This window comes from Lepidochelys kempii, chromosome 4, assembly GCF_965140265.1.
Source record: "Lepidochelys kempii isolate rLepKem1 chromosome 4, rLepKem1.hap2, whole genome shotgun sequence".
Classification (NCBI taxonomy): domain Eukaryota; kingdom Metazoa; phylum Chordata; order Testudines; family Cheloniidae; genus Lepidochelys; species Lepidochelys kempii.
The window spans coordinates 116634210-116653218 of NC_133259.1; the positions used below are offsets into that span (position 1 = coordinate 116634210).

General features: G+C 40.0%; 1 protein-coding gene across 5 annotated transcripts in view; it reads right to left on the reverse strand.

Moving 5' to 3' along the window:
- Nucleotides 1-19009, reverse strand: part of PPP2R2C (protein phosphatase 2 regulatory subunit Bgamma) — a 286843-nt gene that overhangs the window by 175349 nt on the left and 92485 nt on the right. The window contains exon 1 of one of the 5 annotated variants that reach the window (XM_073342568.1): nucleotides 9595-9605. The exons of the other annotated variants lie outside the window; for them this stretch is intronic. The gene's annotated coding sequence lies outside the window, so the exon portion shown is untranslated. Of the gene's footprint in view, nucleotides 1-9594; nucleotides 9606-19009 lie in introns of those variants that run through there. 5 annotated transcript variants of the gene reach the window in all.

Below are 19009 nucleotides of genomic sequence, written 5' to 3' on the forward strand. Positions count from 1 at the left end.
CTAGAGACTCTAGGGCCTGGATCTCTCTGCCTTCTGTTAGATTAACGCTAAATTTGCTCTGCACACCTCATCTGAAAAGAACATTCCCCCTTCCAAATGTATATTCAATCCTTCTCAATACTCTAAAACTCATCATTACTACTGTCAAGAGAAAAGGAGTACTTGTGGCACCTTAGAGACTAACCAATTTATTTGAGCATGAGCTTTCGTGAGCTACAGCTCACTTCATCGGATGCATACCGTGGAAACTGCAGCAGACTTACAGAGAACATGAAACAATACCTCCTCCCACCCCACTGTCCTGCTGGTAATAGCTTAGCTAAAGTGATCATCAAGTTGGGCCATTTCCAGCACAAATCCAGGTTTTCTCACCCTCCACCCCCCCCCACACAAACTCACTCTCCTGCAGTTTCCACGGTATGCATCCGATGAAGTGAGGTGTAGCTCACGAAAGCTCATGCTCAAATAAATTAGTTAGTCTCTAAGGTGCCACAAGTACTCCTTTTCTTTTTGCGAATACAGACTAACACGGCTGTTACTCTGAAACCTACTGTCAAGAGAGGAAGTTTGGAAAACTCATTTCATTTTGTTGCAGCTTTCAATAGCTTCTCTTTTGGAAAAATTCAATGCCAATTTGTGATGGACCCTTTTACGCTGATACACATATCACTGGCATAATGTGGATAACATGGCATTTTAATATGACCATGGGGAGAAGAATCAGACTCTATATAATCTTTTGCTTTTTTTGTCTGAATATATTACCCTGGGGGTTGTAGCATTTTGTCTCTAAATATTTTTGTATTTGAATGTTAAAAACATTTTGCAGAAAAATTCAGGGAGAGAGACTTTCAAAAGTGTCTTAAAAGATTTAGGAGCACAATGGGACTTGTGCTCAGAAATCTCCTTGGTGCTTTTGAAAAATCTCCCCCATCATAAAATTAAATAGAAGAGTGGAAAGATTGCTAGGCATTCTGTATATAAGAGAATTCCTGTTTCAACATCTCTGTGGGCCTGGATAGCTTCAGACACAGAAGAACTTATAAAAAGAAAAGGAGTACTTGGGGCACCTTAGAGACTAACAAATTTATTTGAGCATAAGCTTTCGTGAGCTACAGCTCACTTCATCGGATGCCTTGTGTGTGTGTGTGTGTGTGCGCACAATGAAGGAAGGTAATTACTGTTGCTTTTGTAATGTACTAAGTGGTCAACAAGGTGATGGTTTTACACTTATGGAGTATTAGAGAAACAAGGTGAGTGAGGTAATATCTTTTATTGGACCAACTTCTATTGGTGAGAGAGAGAGAGAGATTGGTTTTCAAGCTTACATAAAGCTCTTCTTCAGGTCTGGGAAATGTACTCAGAGGGTATGTCTACACTTCAATTAAATACCTGCGGCTGGCCATGTCAGCTTGTAATTGTTTGCTGATACCACATAAGGGGTAGTAGGTGAAAACTAGAGGTGTGCAGTCAGCAGGGGCTACATCTGTATTGAAGCAGGTTCTCTCAGGGTATATGAGTGACTCATTCCATGATGTGATCTACTTCTCTGGTGGAGTATCCTTGTTTGGGGAAGGCAGTTAAGTGTGTAAGGTGTATATCCCAGACTTTCTCCTCTGAGCATATTCTGTGATAGCTGAGTACCTAACTGTAGATAACAGATTTCTTGGTGTGTTTGGGGTGGTTACTGAACCTGTGACCATGTGGTGATCCAGGGGCTTCTTGTATATATTTGTCTGTAGGGTTCCATTGTTGAAGCTGATCATGGAGTGCATGAAGTTAATGCTAGTGTGGGAATGTTCTAGAAAGAGTTTGATGGATGGGGTTTGATGGTTGTTTAAGTGGTGATGGAAATCTCTGAGGGAGTTTAGGTCATCTGCCCAGCAGATGAAAATGTCATTGATGTACATCAATGGTTTCATGGTGCAATTGTTCAGAAATTCCTCCTCAAAGTGAGCCATGAAGAGACTGGCATATTGGGGAGCCATCCTAGTACCCATGGCTGTTCCCAGAGTTGGGACAAAATGTTTGTTGCTGAATGTAAAATTGTTATGGTTGAGGATGAAATGGATGAATTTGGTGATATATTTAGGGTGGATATCTGAGGGTTGTGTCTTCTTGATATTTGAGGCACACACAATGCTGTCATTTTGAGGGATGTTGGTGTAAAGGGAGGTGAAAAACATGGTAGCAAGGATAGTGTTCTGAGACAGGCTGTTAATGTTGTTGAGTTTCTGAAGGAAGTTGGTTGTGTTCTGGAGAAACCTGGCTCTTTGTTTGGTGAGTGGTTTGAGGGTGGTTTCTGCGAATCCAGATATTCCTTCAGAAAGGGTGGGCTATGATGGTTCTGTCTGGGTTTCCCTGTTTGTGCATCTTGGGAAGCATGTAGAAGGCCCCTGGTGTGAGTTCATGGTGGATGAGGTTGTAGAATGTCTCTTGGAGTTGTGTGGGGAAGGATTTTATGATATATCCTCAGATACAGTAAACACTTTAAACACACCAAGCAATCGATTATCTACAGTCAGATACTCAGATACCACAGAATACGTTCAGAGGAGAATGGCTGGGATATACACTTGAATACCCCCACATGGGGTACCCAGCAAAAAATTACAAGACATACTCAATGGGGACTATCCCCTGAAACAAATCTTTCCTGAACCCTCTCTTCTGGCCTTCAAACAACTCCCAGCCTCTCCAAGCTCATCATCAGAAGCAAGCTCCCCACAGATCAGGACACACCAACCCAAAGCAGCATCAGACCCTGTCAAAATAACAGATGCAAAACCTGTAGTCATATCTCCAATGTCAACACCACCCCACAACACACCTTTCAAGATCAATGGGTCCTACACATGCCTCTCACAAGATGGGGTGTACCTCATCCAGTGCACTAAATGCCCCAACAACAACTATGTGGATAAAACCAGACAGTCCCTATGCTCTCAAATGAACTCTCACAGAAAGATAGAAGACAAAAACACCATATCACCTAAGAGTGAACACTTTGCACAAAGTGATCACTCCATATCTGACCTCTCAATCTCATTCTCAAAGAAAACCTGCACAATACCTTCAAAGATGAGCCTGGGAAGTTAATTCAGAACTTTGCTAGGATGCTTAAAATCATGGATCGAATAGAGACACCGGATTTACGGCTTACTAAAACAATCTATAACCCACTTAATCACACATACACACCTCTGCCAGCTTTTTTTTCCTTCTTCCTTTCCCCCTCCCCCATGACTATAGAGGGCCACTTCACCTTGAATAGCCCCTTGAAATATGTGTTAACTACTGATTCTAAATAATCTATTCCACCTTGTATTTAGCTTGGACACTCTGAGTAGATTTCCCAGACGCGAAGAAGAGCTCTGTGTAAGCTCAAAAGCTTGTCTCTCTTTTCAAAATAAGTTGGTTCAATAAAGTTATTACCTCACCCACCCTGTGTCTCTAATATCCTGGGACCAACACGGCTACAACAACACTGTAAACAACTTATGGAGTAAGAAAATTACAAGACAGATGGGAAATATCAATAGAAGATTTCCCATCAGCCCTAGTAGGGTGCATAAAGGAATGAACTACAGGGAAATGATGATAGTTCAGTCCTAGGCCTTCGCTGAGCATACTAGCAAGGGAGCAAGTTAGCGCCAATTGCGATTCTTTGTGTGTGCTGTGTCTGCAGCTACCCTCTCCAGGCACTGGCCTGAGACAATCAATTTCAAGTTCTAAGGTCTGTGAGTCAGGACATTGTCTTTCTTTACGTGCCTGTAAAATGCATGAACACACTGTTTATTATTTGTGCAATGGTAGTGCCTGAAGGTCACAAGCAGGATCAGGGCCTCTGTTTGCCACATACTGTACAAACACAAAGGAAAGTGTGGTCCTGCCCTAAAGAGCTTACCAAGTTAGAATCTGATCCTGCAATGAGTTCCGTGCAGGCAGACACCTGCTCCCATATGGAGGGCATTACAATATCAGGGCCAAATTTATTAAGTACTGTATAAATAAAACATACAAACAAGTTTCATGTAGGCCACCAAACAGCCACCAGTTGATAAAGATTTTCAGTCATTAGTGACCTGGGCTGGATTTAAACTTGTGACACAGAGATCAATAATGAGCAAAAACTTAATCATCTGCAAAATTTGGAAAGAGAGGTAACAAATTAATTCCAATGACCACACATTATTTGTGGAAACATTCTGGTAGTTAATGGTAATTACATGATAAGTCATTAAAACTATCCTTTTATATCCTGATCATTGAGTATTTTGTTTAAAGATCCAAATGATATAGGAAGCACAATTATTTCCCTGCAGATTGTGGGGACATCTGCTTTGCTTATAAACATCTTCCCTCTGCTAAATATAAATGACTGAAATGCAGCAGACTATTGGTGACATGTGACACATTTTCAAGCGCATCAAATAAAATGCTTGCTTTTGAAAATGCCACGTTAACACTTCTTTCTAGAGCACTACAAGTGTTAATTCTTTGAATGCCCCATTCCAGCAATTAATGTGTTACGGAGGATACTTTTAGGCACCTCAAGTAGAGTGAGGGTTAATGATCATCATCCTTGGATCACCACATTTCTGAAAAGTCTCATGGTTTTTATCTTTATTTATCTGGATGATTTTAAATGGACATCAGACTAACTCACTCTAATTCAGAGACTATGTATAAATGTCACAGGTTAGTTTAACTTTCAATTACATCCAACCTCTGCACATCATCAAGAATCCTGTTAAAAACACTAATATAAAACTACTGGTAAAGAAGTGATACTAAAACCATTGCACATTTCTAACTACAACATAAACCTAATCCTTCAGCCCTGATTCAGGGAACAAGTCCCAATTTAGTCATTTGAACTAGTCATGTGAGCAAGGCTACATGATCATTCTACCACACTTACGTGCATGGACTAATACCTTGATTTGCAAACACTCTTATTGAAATCAATGGAACTATTTGTGGGGTAAGGTACTATTCAATGTGAGTAATGGTGGCAGGATATGGCTCTTTATGAAGTAGAATTCAAGGACAACATACAAAGAATTAGAAAAACGAAAATGGTATAAATACAATATGAGCAGACTGAAGTATATCACCATTGTATTATACTACTTTATTTGAGGTAAGTTATGCAATTATTTTTAAAGGTTCATGTAAACTAGAGATGGGCTTAAAGCTAAAGTCTGGATTCAACCCCCCACAAATATGGGGAAATTCAGCTCTGGATCTGAATACTGCAGTTCAGGCCTACCTTTAAACAAAAAAAATGACAGACTTCTGATCTGTGATGCATTCACAAGAGCTGAAAATCAATTTCACAGTGTTTTGGCAGTCTTGTGCAAACTTCATTTAAGGTGACTTATTAGTTATGTAAGTTGAATACTTCTAATAATATAATTCCTAAGGTCACCCTACCATCTATGACAGACTCTCAAACAGATATTTACTTCAAAATTTAAAAAAAAAACAATGCAGATGTTCAAACACCTTTGAATAAACACTGATCAGGTGTTCTACACATGGTAATAATTTATCATATAAAATTAAATTGAGAGGGAAGAAAACGAAGTATTGAAAGGGAAGAAAGCGAAGAAAGAAAGGATACAGCCCTGGGTAGGAGAATAGACATAAGGAGGAAGGGTAGTGTAGATACCAGTCTAATAGGGGATACTGGCAGTAGAATGTCTGTGCCTAATCGGGTAAAGAATGTGAGAGAAGCAAACAAAACAGCAAAAATTAAGATGTTTGTACACCAATGCGAGGAGCCTAGGTAACAAAATGGAGGAACTAGAGCTACTGCTACAGGAAGTGAAACCAGATATTATAGGGATAACAGAAACATGATGGAATAGTCGTCATGACCGGAGTACAGGTATTGAAGGGTCTGTGCTATTTAGGAAAGACAGAAATAAAAGGCAAAGGTGGTGGAGTAGCATTGTATATCAATGATGAGGTAGACTGTAAAGAAATAAGAAGTGATGGAATGGATAAGAGAGTCTGTCTGGGCAAAAATCACATTGGGGAAGAAAGCTACTAGAGCCTCCCCTGGGATAGTGCTTGGGGTGTGCTATAGACCACCGGGGTCCAATCTGGATAAGGACAGAGACCTCTTTAATGTTTTCAATTAAATAAATACTAATGGGAATTGTGTGATCATGGAAGACTTTAACTTCCAGATATAGACTGGAGGACAAGTGCTAGTAATAATAATCGGGCTCAGATTTTCCTGGATGCATGCGGTAGCTGATGGATTCCTTCACCAAGTAGTTGCTGAACCAACAAGAGGGGATGCCATTTTAGATTTGGTTTTGGTGAGTAGTGAGGACCTCATAGAAGAAATGGTTGCAGGGGACAACCTTGGTTCGTGCAATCATGAGCTAATTCAGTTCAAACTAAATGGAAGGATAAACAAAAACAGATCTGTGACTAGGGTTTTTAAAAAGAGTTAACTTTAAAAAATTAAGGAAATTAGTTAGGGAAGTGGATTGGACTGAAGAACTTGTGGATCTAAAAGGCAGAAGAAGCCTGGAATTACTTCAAGTCAAGGTTGCAGAAACTATCAGAAGCCTGCATCCCAAGAAAGGGGAAAAAACTCATAGGCAGGAGTTTATAGACCAAGCTGGATGAGCAAGCATCTCAAAGAGGTGATTAAGAAAAAGCAGAAAGCCTACAAGGAGTGGAAGATGGGAGGGATCAGCAAGGAAAGCTACCTTACTGAGGTCAGAACATGTAGGGATAAAGTGAGAAAGAACAAAAACCATGTAGAGTTGGACCTTGCAAAGGGAATTAAAACCAATAGTAAAAGGTTCTATAGCCATATAAATAAGAAGAAAACAAAGAAAGAAGAAGTGGGACTGCTAAACACTGAGGATGGAGTGGAGGTTAAGGATAATTTAGGCATGGCCCAATACCTAAACAAATAAATACTTTGCCTCAGTCTTTAATGAGGCTAATGAGGAGCTTAGGGATAATGGTAGGATGACAAATGGGAATGAGAATATGGAGGTAGATATTACCACATCTGAGGTAGAAACCAAACTCGAACAGCTTAATGGGACTAAATCGGGGGGCCCAGATAATCTTCATCCAAGAATTTTAAAGGAACTGGCACATGAAATTGCAAGCCCATTAGCAAGAATTTTTAATGAATCTGTAAACTCGGGGGTTGTACCGTATGACTGGAGAATTGCTAACATAGTACCTATTTTCAAGAAAGGAAAAAGAAGTGATCCGGCCTATTATAGAGACATCTGTAGTATGCGAGGTCTTGGAAAAAATTTTGAAGGAGAAAGTAGTTAAGGACATTAAGGTCAATGGTAATTGGGACAAAATACAACATGGTTTTACAAAAGGTAGATCATGCCAAACAAACCTGTTCTCCTTCTTTGAGAAGGTAACCAAATTTTTTAGACAAAAGAAATGCAGTGGATCTAATTTACCTCGATTTCAGTAACGCATTTGATACAGTTCCACATGGGGAATTATTAGCTAAATTGGAAAAGATGGTGATCAATATGAAAATTGAAAGGTGGATAAGGAACTGGTTAAAGGGGAGACTACAACTGTCAGGCTGGAAGGAGGTTACTAGTGGAGTTCCTCAGGGATCGGTTTTGGGACCAATCTTATTTAATCTTTTTATTACTGACCTTGGAACAAAAAGTGGAAATGTGCTAATAAAGTTTGCGGATGACACGAAGCTGGGAGGTATTGCCAATACAGAGAGGGATTGGGATATCATACAGGAAGATCTGGATGACCTTGTAAACTGGAGTAATAGTAATAGGATGAAATTTAATAGCGGAAAGTGCAAGGTCATGCATTTAGGGATTAATAACAAGAATTTTTGTTATAAACTGGGGATGCATCAGTTGGAAGTAACAGAGGAGGAGAAGGACCTCTGAGTATTGGTTGATCACAGGATGACTATGAGCTGCCAACGTGATGTGGCCGTGAAAAAAGCTAATGCGATCTTGGGATGCATCAGACGAGGTATTTCCAGTAGAGATAAGGAGGTGTCAGTACCATTATACAAGGCACTGTGGCCTGCATTGTGCAGGAGGTCAGACTAGATGATCATAATGGTCCCTTCTGACCTTAAAGTCTATGAGTCTATCTTAAATATCAATGAAAAATTCTTGGATTATTATAAAATAGGGGTCCAATCCTCCAACCTTTGTGCACCCAAATTCCACTAAAGTCAGTAACTGTTTTGGATGTACAAGAAAGGCAGAATTTGGCCCCTTAGGGATATCACTGATTTTGTTGTTGTTGTATATTAAATATACATACAATTACAAACATATCTTTTAAAAGAAAGACAGATTCTGCAATAAATCACTACAGAGAGTTTTATTTCTAGGTATTTGTGCATGTTATGGTAAGTATATGATTTTTCATATTTCTTCAAGTTTAATGAAGATCCAAAACAATGAGTTTACAAGAATAAGAACGGGATTAAATAGTGTTATATTTTCTTAGTATCCATATATAGCTATAAACAGTCACATAAATAGAGTCAAGTAGACACAGAATTATATCCCGTCCCCTGCACTATCAAGAGAAAAAAAAAACCAGGTTGCTGCAATGCAATATCTTGGACAACGCACCAAAAGCTGCAAAAATAGATTTGCAATGGCTTTAGTGACCTTGTAAGAGCTTCCAAATTTTAAGTGCACGCATTTTTCTAAAAGATTCAGGATTCTGGGAAAAGTAGCATTCACCTTGCTTGTTCAGAGTACCCGTATTTTAGGTTAGCAAATCCAAGATGAAGAACAGCTGTAACACGTTTATCTGCCACACAAGTGAGCTGTCATTGTCTTTACACTGCCGGCTTATCAATGCCATCATCAGTGTCTTTCAAGTGTTCTATCTTATGGCTTCTGCATTAGAGGACAGCTGCCTACTAGAATTCAATTGCTTATCTGGTTGCACTGACTATCATTTCATAGCAGTTTAGGATGCTGCAAGATTATCACTTTCACTGAATTCAAAGTAAGGACATTAATTTTCCTAATATAGGTTAATATTAATTTACATTGTAGACATGAAAAAGGAATGTGTCAAGATACAGTTTTATATTAAAAACAAATACAAACACTCCCTTTAGAAAAAGGAAATAGAGATTAATTTCTTTAACAATTTTTTGCTTCACCCCAGTTTATTACGGCAGGATTCTCTAAGAGAGCTGGGCTGCTTGCACTAGCTGGTTTTGCTCATTAAGTTTAGGAATAAAGTGCATTAAGCTATCTGCATGCAAGTGGATGTGTGTTAATACAGCATTTTCATGGGCTCTTCAAACAAAAACACAAAGGTAGGACAAAATTTTGTGTCTGCCATTTAACTACACAGGAAAGTTGACTGCAGTCTCCTAAAGTACTGCAGATCAGTATGAATCCAGCTCACATAGGTAGTAAGAGAAAAGTTACTACCCACTGAAGACTTATGTAAGACAAATAGTAGTCTCAGTCCACTTTGTAGTGGACAAGTGTCCACTTAATAAAAACCACTTGGAAGCCTTGTTGGCAACCATCAGAGGCGGGAAGGGACATAGAGACTAAGCTACCCACTCACCTCCAGAGGAGATCTCTTCAGAACAGGATTGAGACACACTGGCAGAACAGTGTGGGGAAGCCTGCATTGCTGCCGCCCATGCTATACCTGTCCTGTGGAGAAATAGAGGACTTCAATTTCCAGGGCTGTCAGTCCAGCACCTTTCACATTACAAGTGTAGGAAAAAAGAATAGTCTCAATGCCCACTTGACAGTTATTGGGTACTATAAAAAGCCCCCCTTCTTTATAACGAATGTGGCCAATTTTATGTCTTCAATGGAGTTTCATTTACTTATCCCAGCAATGAGTTGGATCCTTGTTTTGCGAATTTCTGCTGCTCTTGCTGCATCTGCCGAATATTTAACAAACTTAGCAAATTTAACAACTAAAGAACTAGAATATGCAGTACAAAAGGAAATTAAATTCTGTGGAAAATAATCTCTCAACCCCAAAGTGGACAAGCACTCACCAAGCTCCAATATCTTAGCCTTGCAAAAATTCATAGATGTTCAGAACGTACAATGATGCGGTCTTCACTCTGGATAGTCTCACACTCTGGTGTGTATTTCAAAGCAAATTTCTCTCTCTCTCTCTCTCTCTCGCTGTCTCTCCCTGCCCCCATTTTAAGACAGAAAGTGCCTTTGCCTGCCCCTCCTGACTGCTTTGAGGAGAGCATCTGCGCACAGATTATTCTAATACAAGAGCAGTCCTTTTTCATTCTTGTCCAACCCTGCACATTCCATAGCTGCATTTTGTTTTATTACTGTGGTGATTCAAATGTGTTTATCCTCATGAAGCAATTACACAGTCAGAAAGCCAAGTTTAAAAAAAAAATATCTTCCATTACTTCTTGCTGCTTCCAGTGGGGAAAACCGTTTTTCCACCCAGCAGGTTTTAGTTTGACACCCATACAAATAATTTGTATATATCAGAGTATAAGCCATTAAAGAGAGAAAAAGAGAGAAACCTATTTGAAATACATAAATAAATTATTCTTTTCAGCGTCGTGATGAATCTAATGTTTTACTGGATCAAAAACAACTTTCCTAAACCTTACTAATGCATGTTTGTCTGCTTCCAAGAGCAATCTCTTTGTAACATTCAAAGGCATCACATCTTTTTTTTGTCAGGGGAATGCACTGGTGCTAGATTTAGATACACAAGATAGGCAGGTTGCAGCTCAACTGTTTTGTTTTACTAGGAGTTAGCAGTACATGCCAAAGTATCTAGGGAAGGCCTGTTTACAAGAACTATTTAGAGCCATTGATATTACAGAACTTCATCTAACAGCAATGTGAATTTTGCAACTGGATCAAGAGCTAGGATATTGCCCATAAAGTGAATGTACATATGTGATCCAGAGCTGGTTAAAAGCAAATAGGTTTAGCCAAAAAGGATTGGTAACAACTGTATAAAGACTGTGACAATTTCTCCCCGTTAGAAAAAGGGACTTGTTTTAAAATATCAACACATATTAAATCTCGTGTCTTAAAATCAGGCTTTCCGCATCTCAGCTCTCCCAGTCTCTTACACAACAAGCACTACAGAGCAACAGCACAACTAGTCTTCCTGAACTCATACTACTGTGGGCAATAATGTCAAATTTAAAAAACTAAGCAGAGTCAGGCTGGGGTCAGTAACGGGAGGAGAGATCTCTAATACAAACTCAAATTCTCATGGAATTTCTCCAAAGCGGGGGACAACAGAGGAATTGTTCTGGCAAAATTCTAAATGTGGATAATTACACTTTGCCTGCCTAAGATTCCACCTGCAGTTTTAACTTGGTAAGTGTCCCTCAAATCCCCTTCAAACTGTTGTGCACTGTTGCTGTATGCTGTTGAACAGTTTCTGTATTTCACCCCAGAAGTGGGTCCACTCCTCAGTAGTAATTCCTGTGTATAAAGTCTGATTCCACAGACCTTAATTGTGCAAAACTCTCATTCGCTTCACTCCCATTTGGTATCTCAATGAGGTATGAAAGGTTGGCCAAAATGTTTTTAAAAACTTTGGTAAATATACTTGGGATCCTTCTGAATGAAAGGTGCTATCTAAATGTAAAACTTAGAAATCAAAAGCCGTTACTAGAGTGGGAGAATATGTTATAGTGATGAACACACTGTAAGAACCTAGACAAAAGAGAGCTACAAAATATTCCAACATTAAATGTACCATCAACACCAAAGAAAAAAAAACATGCAGTTTAGCGTAAGTTATATAAAAACTGGACACTTCAGGAAATACCGTAGCAACACCATCACATGCACATATATGGTTGGTAAGAGATGCACTTTGCATTCAATACATATATACATGAGACAGTCTCATGGCCTTCAAGCTAGCCTTAGGATAAAAATAAAACAGGCTGGCTTTTCCAGATATTCAGAACCTTGAAAATGAATTTAAAATTTTAGCTTACTCAGAGCAGAATGCACATAAGGGAAAAAAGGAAAGTTATTCCAGTCCCGGCTGATTAGGAATGTTTTAATGTATAGTTTTATTACATTATCATATCTTAAGTCCAGATGATTACCTCCTGTGAAAAAAATTCATGGTAGAGGAAAGGTTGTCCTTGGGAAGTTTTCTACACACCTTTCTTTTGAAGAAGAAGAAGAAGAAGGGAAATAGAGAGCCACAGAGTCTGGGGAGGAGGAAGCATGCAAACACAATGGATACCTAGGATGCAAGAGAACATCTGAGGCCAGCCACACAATCCAGGGATCCTCCATGTTGGTTACAGGGTGCCCTTTTCCCCTACACAGAAGGTTGGCTCTGGAGGAAAGCATGCTACCCTGGCTGGCAGGGGTGGAGGATGAATTGATGTTATTTCTAGCACTAACTGCAACATTAAGTTTGCACAGTCACAAAGTGAGCAACCCATGGAGAGCGACTGCTCCTCCACTCTGTTGAGTGAGTGCAGTTGGGCTTCCATGGGGTTGTAGGGATGGGGAAATATGCAGCAGAGCTACCAGTCCCCCATTTCTGTGTCCTCTTCCCTGAGATGTCCACTTTTGCTGTCTTCTGCCCACACACACAGCAGTAAGCATCAAGCCTTGGTAAGCCAAATACATATTTTCTGGTGAAGAATATATAAAAAATGAGGTTTTAAGAAAGCTTTTGGAAATATACTTTAACTATCTCTCAGACAAAACAGATGTATGTACTTCTCTCAAGAGTGCCAGTCCAGCAATTTCGAGAAGGCCTCAGAGATTGTAGTTCCCATTCAATAATAAAAGAAAGCAGTGAGTTTTAGACAATTCAGGGAGCCATGTTCACTCTTCATAATTATTGGTTAGTTTAATTTAAACCAAGTTTGTTACTTTTCTATTTATATATTCATCTCTCCTCTTAGTCCTTCTCTGTATTGTTAGATCGTCAAGATGTAAGCTTTCCCTTTGATTGCTGATTCTTATTTTAATTAATTTTAAGGCCCTTAATGCTATATGGCTTTTGTTGCAACCAGAGGTCATGTTCAGAAAAATACAGAATTACACTGCAATTTTACTTTAAAGTTCAGTCTTACTCCAAAAAACAAAAGGGTTTTTTTGGGGGTTTTTTTAAACTGACGATATGGGGACAAGAGAGGGAGAGGGTTGCTTATTATCATTCTGCAATTCCATATGAAAGGTACAAGTAAAAATGTTTAATTAAACTAACTTCCCTCTAAGCTGTGTGGCCATGCAACAGGCTATCAAGGAACGTGCAGGTGCGGAGAAGCACCTCTCCCCTGGCTCCAGTTCCGGAGCTGCCGCAGGTGGGAAGAGACGCTTTCCCCCGTCCCGGGCTGCTGCAGCGAGAAAGGTCTGGGGGTGTCCTCTCTCCCCACCACAGTCCTGGGGCAACCTGCACCCCAACCCATCCCTGGCCCCACCCCAGAGCCCTCACCCCCAGCCAGAGCTTTCACCCCCCTCATCCTAACCCTCTGCCCCAGCCCTGAGCCTCCTCCTGCAACTCAAACCCCTCAACCCCGGCCCCACCCCAGAGCCCTCACACCCCTGCACTCCAACCATCTACTCTAGCCCTGAGCCCCCTCTCACACCCCAAACTCTCATCCCTGGCCCCACCCCAGAGCCCACGCATCCAGACAGAGCCCTCACCCCCCTGCACCCCAATTATATGCTCCAGCCCTGTGCCCACTCCCACACTCCGAACCCCTCAGCCCCACCCCTGCCACACATCACCTCCACGTTGGCGCACATAACAAAATTCACTCCGCACATGGATGTAAAAAATTAGAGGGAACATTGGCTGCCAGTCCTAAAAACTTGACCTGGAATCTGAAAAGGAAGATGTGCTCTTTCCAACTTATGCATTTTCACAACTTAGTTAACATATCTAAGTTGTGAAGTGTGAGCCAGAATAGAATGCTGCTCACTCCCCCTCCAGAGAAACTGTATTAATTCTCTGCGGCTAAAAAAAAAAGTAAAAAGTAAAGCAGTTTGGGGCCAGAGACCTTACGTTCCTATGTGTTTGTACAGTCCCCAGCAATCCTGACTTGCACCAATATGAATAATAAAGTCAGCAAATATGGCTTTATCTATGAAGAGGAGAAAAATATATTAAGTAATAACAAGGTGCCATATTCATAGACACTTAACAGCATAGGAAAGGCACTTGAAAGTGTTTAAGAATACCTTGAGACTTTTATTATAATCCAGACTCACCTAATATTTAAGACATTTGTACTCTCATTCTATGAGGTACAAGTGGCGAAAAAGAAAGGGCATCATTACTTTGACTTCCAATTATATTGGAAAATATTTCAGGATCAAGTTTCAAATGTTGGCACCTTAAGAAGTTGTCCAAATCCCATTACACGGAGATTCTGTTAAATGTCATAGAATATCAGGGCTGGAAGGGACCTCAGGAGGTCATCTAGTCCAACCCCGTGCTCAAAGCAGGACCAATCCCCAATTTTTGCCCCAGATCCCTAATGGCCCCCTCAAGGATTGAACTCACAACCCTGGGTTTAGCAGGCCAATGCTCAAACCACTGAGCTTTCCGTCCCCCTAAACATGTACGATGTTTGAAAACTGGACCTCAAGAATATAGACATCTGATAAAAATCTACTAGTGTTGAGAATTTCGACAAACATTGGATTTAGATGAATTAATGAAATTAGTGTTTTAGGAGGTACAATTAGTTTCAATATTTACAGTTTGGGAACTGAGAAACTCAGGTTCCTACTTTGGAAAACAGTCCCCCTAAATACTACATTTGAACCAGGCCTCTTGGCACTACATTATAAACAATAACTAATTAATGCCTCTACACAGCATTCACTCTCTATTATACAGTATGTTAGTTGAATACAGCTTTAAGGGCTTAGTTTATGAACATATGATCAACCATCTTTTGTACAGGTTTCCATAGGAATCCATTTGGAATAATTACATAACTGACTTAAAAAGAAAAAGCAAGCACTTTGCTCAGTTCATTAAACCCATTGTTCCAAGAATGCCAACCCTATTAACACATGAGGAATGTACAATGAAAAACAGGGCAGGAAGCAATAGGATAAAAACAGGCTTGGACATAAAGAAGAAAAATGCATATTTGGGGAAAAAGGAAAAAAAAAGGCAAAACTTAGAAAAATATCTTCCTCCCCACTGAAAAAAAGACCAATACATACATTAAAAATACCTCAGGGAAGCTTTTACTCTGCTCATTTATGTTGGTCTTACAAGACTTGATTTTGCTGTTTGAAAAGAAGTGAAAATATACAAGTGCAATCTACCTCTGAGATGCAAAGACACTGAGGCAGATGCAGGTTTGCAAATGGATATTGTGAACTCTCAGAATTGAAGATTTTGTCTAAACCAATGGGTATCTTACCCACATTTTAATGTTTTTTTTAAAAAGGTCCTATTTATCGCAATCTGGACAATTTCCTTTTAATCTAGTGCAGTTATTTCAATTAAAAAATAGTAGCACGAGAGCGAAGAACTCTTATATCCCTTAAACAAGCACGAACTGTATACTAGGCTCAGTAAATCATACATATTAAGCAAAATCAGATATTCAGTCATCCAACCACACCAAATACCAACGGGCTGATATACAGTATAATGGATTTGGGTCACCAGTCCTCCACTGACAACAACAGCTCTGAGCTGAGTCCTTGATTCCTGTGCAGTTCGCACTACTGGATCTGAGGTTAAACCCAGCAGAACTAGCGAAGTGCTGATCAGTGTGCACTTTACACTGACTGAAAGACCTGGCTAGTCACCTTTCCACCTCCCCACCAGCGTAAACATTTTCTTTATTCTTGCCCATGTGCAAGGTAGAGGAAAGGAGAAATCCCCACCCTCACGCCTTAGCTTCCATGGAGAGGAAGCAAAGAGACTGTCCACACTAGCTTTTACTTTTACTTCTGGAGAAAGGGGTCTTAAGGTTTCAGGGGAAAAACAATGTTTAAATGTCTGTAATAGCTCACATTATTATATGGGGAAGGGAAGTCAGTCTGAGACCAGCAATCCCCCTCTTAAGGGCACAGGAGAAGGGAAGAAATGAGGATACACAATGGAACTGCCACAAGAAGAGCTGGAAGAAATACAAAATCCAACCAAGAGGTAGGCTATTTAGTAGAGAGGAAAGATGGTTGGGGTGCTAGTCTGGAACTTACGAGAGCCAGACCTGGGTTCAATAAGAGAGCACAGATAACTCTGGGGGTTGCACAACGATTGTCATCTTTGGAGTCTATATGGGCAGGCCTCATTTCTTCACATTGCAGTTGTACTTAGAGGCTCCAGCCACATTATGCTACAAACATATCTATGAATTTACAATCTAAGTATAAAATGAGAGAACAGATAAATGCAACGAACTGTCGTGGGAGGGTGCACAAGGTAATGATAAGATTATTCTGATCAGTAAAACTCACAGCACACCAGTTGCCTAACCATTGTTACTACACTTCCTCTGTTCTCTTTCATGGTTGCAATTCCTATGGGCAAAGCTGTCTGAAGCTCTCACAAAAGTCTGGAGATACTGGATGCAGTACTACAGTCCTAATAAATTGCCGTCAAACCCTGGACCAGACTAGTAACTGCACCAGAAAGACAAAGAATGGGCCAAACATGTGCTTTGTCCCAAAACTACTTTTTTTGGTGTGGTGACAAATGAGACATCAATTCTGGGTGTTTTTTTTTTTTTAACGTTATCTGTTGGTTTGTTTTAAACAGCAAATACATAAGGGGGCACCAGAGAGAGGCAAACGTGATTGGGAATTCTGATTAACTGTAGTTTGGATGAGTGACAGCATGATGCATATAGACCCCTTCCCACAACAACTGAAAATCCAACCAAAGAGGACTGATGATAGATTACAAATCCCTTTGCTCTAACAACACAGAGAGATACTCTAGGTATTTCCACCTAGATGTTTTTTCTTCAGAAGGGCAGGATTTGACCTTGAGAGGATAAGAAGAGTGAGATATAGGGGACAAACCCAAAAAGAATACTTTGAAATGTAGGGTTTTTATTTTTAATAATTCCTGAAAAGACTTAAAAGTAACGGGAACTTGGAAATTCCCCAACCACAAAAAAGGCAAGCCGATAAGCAGGACACAGTGAAAGCTCCACAATAGCCATTGGGAACAGTTTCAGCTTTGGTTTTTATTCTGGTAATCTTTTGAGGCATTGAGTACGGAGAGTTTCACACTTTAAAGGTGACCTGTATTTGTTGCATAAATGAGCTAACTTCCCTTTATGAGATGAAGGCCCCAAATAGCTAAAAGGGCCCTCAGCCTGGCAGGATCTTTCCACTCCAGTTTTTCACAATGTCACATGATTTTTTAAACCTGGCATTATGTTATCTTACGATTTTTTCATTGTATTTTAAATGGTTGTTCAGGGTCCCAAGCATCTCCCCAGGTCTTGGGAGGGTGGGCACTTTGCTGTCATTATTATTATTATTATTACAGATTTTGAACTTTTATTATATTAGGTTACTCTTACATGGGGGAACGTTGGGAAGGAATCTCTTTTGCCAGCAGTGAGTAGCGCACAGAACAAGACACAAGAGAAGTCCTTTCCTATTTCTGATGATAAAAAACTTTAAAAGATCAAAAATAAAGTTCTCCCATTCCTGGGATCCCAACTCAAAATGAAAGTCTTCTTTCCAATGTATAAACATTGTAACATATACTATTCTCAGGATGAATTTGGATTTTCTCCCACTTCACCAGTGGCCACTGCTTTTCTCTCACTTCTTTTATGCATGCCAGCTTGACCCTGTTGTGTACAGAAAGATGGTCCTGTGCTGAGGATGCTAGCCTAGGGCTTGAGAGACCTAGGTTTAATTACCAGCTCCATCACAGCCTTTCTTGTGGCAAGTCACTTAACCTTTCTACACCTTATTTCCCCATCTGCAAAAAGAGGATACTACTACCTAGCAACATCCCTGAGGGGTAGAGAAGATAAATAAATTAAATATTGTGAAGTGGCGAGATACTACAGTAACAGGGGCCATAGAAGTATCTTAGATAGATGGAAGGAATCTTGGATATCATTCATTCCCCATCTACTTAATGCCTCTGGAATAGTTCCCTGTAAACCTGACAGCGAAAGCGAGGTTGTGGGCTTCGCTCCTGCCTGGGTCACCCCCAAACATTCAACATGCCTGACAGTTCGTTCAAGTCCATCACAGTTCCACAGAGTCATGTCAGTGAGCTCCTGTCCCACAGTGATGTTTTAGCGTTCAGAGTGAATGCTACTAATATCAAACCACTGATGGAGCAAGGAGCCAATCTCTAGAGCATCAGGTGTGATAGGGGTTCCATTATACAGTATGCCATAGCTTCACTAAACATCTCTGATTGTTTTACACCCTAAAGAAAATAAAAACAATAAAGATTAGTTTATAATCTGTTGCGCATTGAATGCACCTCTTACCCTTGCTATGTGAGGCATTCAGTAGACAAAAATTTCATTTTTTGTTCTTAGCATAATTTCTCCAGAGCTCAGAATGAAAGATAAAACAAATGGAGATCAACAGATTCACAACATTTCTGATCCTGATCCATTAAATGTCAGATTCTGATGCTATATTACTCATGTTGAATAGCACTTTACTGCTCACCAATCTTCTCCAATGTAACTAATAATTTCCCATGTGGAACTATATCAAATTCCTTACTGAAATCCAGGTAAATTAGCTCTACTGCATTTCTTTTGTCTAAAAAAATCAGTTCTCAAAGAAGGAGATCAGGTTGGTTTGGCATGATCTACCTTTTGTGAAACCATGTTGAATTTTATCCCAATTACTGTTTACCTCTATATCCTTAACTACTTTCTCTTTAAAATTTTGTTCCAAGGCCTTGCATACAACTGAGGTCAAACTAACAGGTCTGTAGTTTCCCGGATCACTTTCTCTCCCCTCCCCCCTTCTTAAAAATAGGAACTATATTAGCAATTCTCCAGTCATAGGGTATGACC